The sequence below is a fragment of the Cylas formicarius genome, unplaced genomic scaffold (assembly GCF_029955315.1).
Source record: "Cylas formicarius isolate icCylForm1 unplaced genomic scaffold, icCylForm1.1 PGA_scaffold_2__14_contigs__length_35257938, whole genome shotgun sequence".
NCBI lineage: Eukaryota > Metazoa > Arthropoda > Insecta > Coleoptera > Brentidae > Cylas > Cylas formicarius.
The window spans coordinates 21,747,549-21,749,838 of NW_026844319.1; positions in this window are offsets into that span (position 1 = coordinate 21,747,549).

Here is a 2,290-nt window from a genome sequence, read left to right on the forward strand (position 1 = left end):
TCATCTCTAGAGAGAGAGAGAGACATAACCACAGCATCATGGGAACTTCAACAAGCATCGTAGTGGAGTCTGCTCCTGCCAATGTTGATTTCGAGTACACTCTTGACCTACCTCTTCTGTATTTCGGTGCACTTGCCTTGGCCAGGCTGGATATGCCTTGGCCAGGCTGGACAATCTCGGACCTGGTGTTCTTGGAACCGCAATGAAAACAGCTGCCTTTGTTCCGTTTAGGTTTAGCGGACTGATTGGTATTAAAAAATTGGTATTAAAAGGGGGCGCCTTCGCGGGCGTCCAAGCACTTAGGCCACCAGATGGGCGCGTTTTCGCGGACTGATTAGCTAGATGTCCTTCATAACAATTAAAACATCGCTTGGTATGTATATCTCTTGAATTTGAAGGGCTAGCTGATACCAGTATTTTTCTTTGTACCGGACCTCTTCTTTCAGTTCGTGTAACGTCATTCATGATTTTAACATTTAGCAGTTGATGTAAATTCCTTCATTTTTGCTTGCGTCTGTAGAAGCGGATCATCGAAACCCTCAATAAGGTAAGAAAACAGCAATTTGTCGAAGTAATAAAGTACGAGATTCAAATTTCTTCATTAAGGACAATTTCTGATCACGACATCTAAACAATAACAACAGTTTTTGCTCTAGCTTTGTTAATGTAAACATAGCATTGTCGAGGCAGGAGTAAAACTAGCGATGAGCTAAGCCAGTTAATTTGTTGATTACTTCAAGGCGAATTACTCGCTCTGGGATATCATACACTGCCATAACTGTGTTCATTTGTTTAAACCAAATTTCCACGTCTTTTTTACCAGAAAATTCTGGGACTAAACCGTTCGCGTCGGCCAACGTTATTTGCTTAGATTTATCTCCTTGGATCGCTGATACAGCAATTTGTGCGATTTCATCAACCGTGATTTGAGGTTGCGCAACAGTTTCTTCCTCGTGTAGAAACATGATTTATTTGAAAAATACTTGCGGCTTGGTTCTTGAAATTTGGAGTCTTCAACCTCACACCTGGTTTCTTTAGGGACCGTCGGCGGATGGATGAAATAATCACGCATCACTTTTCTGACTTATTTAATTTATGGACTGACATAATATTTAACAAAATACAACATTCTTCATGTCCTCTACAGCAGATCATTTTTCTTAATGGAGTCCGTAAGTAAGTAATTATTTTTGTCGTCATGTTAATTGCAATAATGCCTAGTTATTCATGGTTATTGATTGTCAAAATATTTATAACTAAAGTTTGATTCATGTTCTTTCTTTTATATATTATTCTACTTGATTTCCGAGCAGTTTTAAGGTTATGGCAAGTTGTTAAAAACCAACTAGTCAACCAGCTCCATAATATTATGGATGTTTTATATGTAAAATGAAGTCGGTATTTTTGAAATTTTATCAAAAAAAATTTTATTTCAGGACCATGCGAACATATAAAAGAAAGACTAATAGAGACACCCAAAGATGTAATATATGTCAACAAGTTATTTTTGATAAAAAAAGTATAAATGCTACGGTAGAAGAACTTTCTATACAGTATCAAAACACTCCAACTCCACGTTGTACATATGAAGAAAAAATTAGAAAACAATCCCGAATTATCGAAAGCCGAATCAATTTTGGCTTCAGAAAAAATAGGCAAATATTCAGTGGCGAGGAAGAGCTTGCTTTAGAGAGTTACTTGAAGACAGCAGCGGATATTAACACAAAATTTCGCATATGAATTTGCAAAAAAAAACAAGTCCGTACCTGATTTTCTTAAACGGCATCCTGCACTGTCTCCTCAAGCCACTAGTTTATCTCGTGTCACGTCTTTCAACAAAAATAACGTTAAATTGTTCTTTGACAATTTGAAAACCGTTTACCTACACCTTAATTTAAGCCCTAGTGATATTTGGAACGTAGATTAAAAAGTTTAATGCCGGACTCTGAATATCCACTGAGTAACATGCGATGATTATCAAAAATGTTAAAAATCTACCGGTTCCAACCCGTTATTAAAGTACCGGAAACGCACGAAATAACTCACCACAACGTTTGAAGAAGCGGACGTTTTAAAGTGGTACTTTGGGCGACCTTGATCAGTGTATAATCGGACGGCGATAAATACCTTTGATTGGTTCATAAAAATTGCTGCTGATATTTTGTGCAGATGCTAAAGGTCTCGCGAAACTTATTTTATAGAAATATTTTTTTTTTTTGCTCAAAAAATGGTATTTTTAAACAACTTACCATAAGAAAGCGACTTCTGTTTAATGTCAAAAAAATTATCT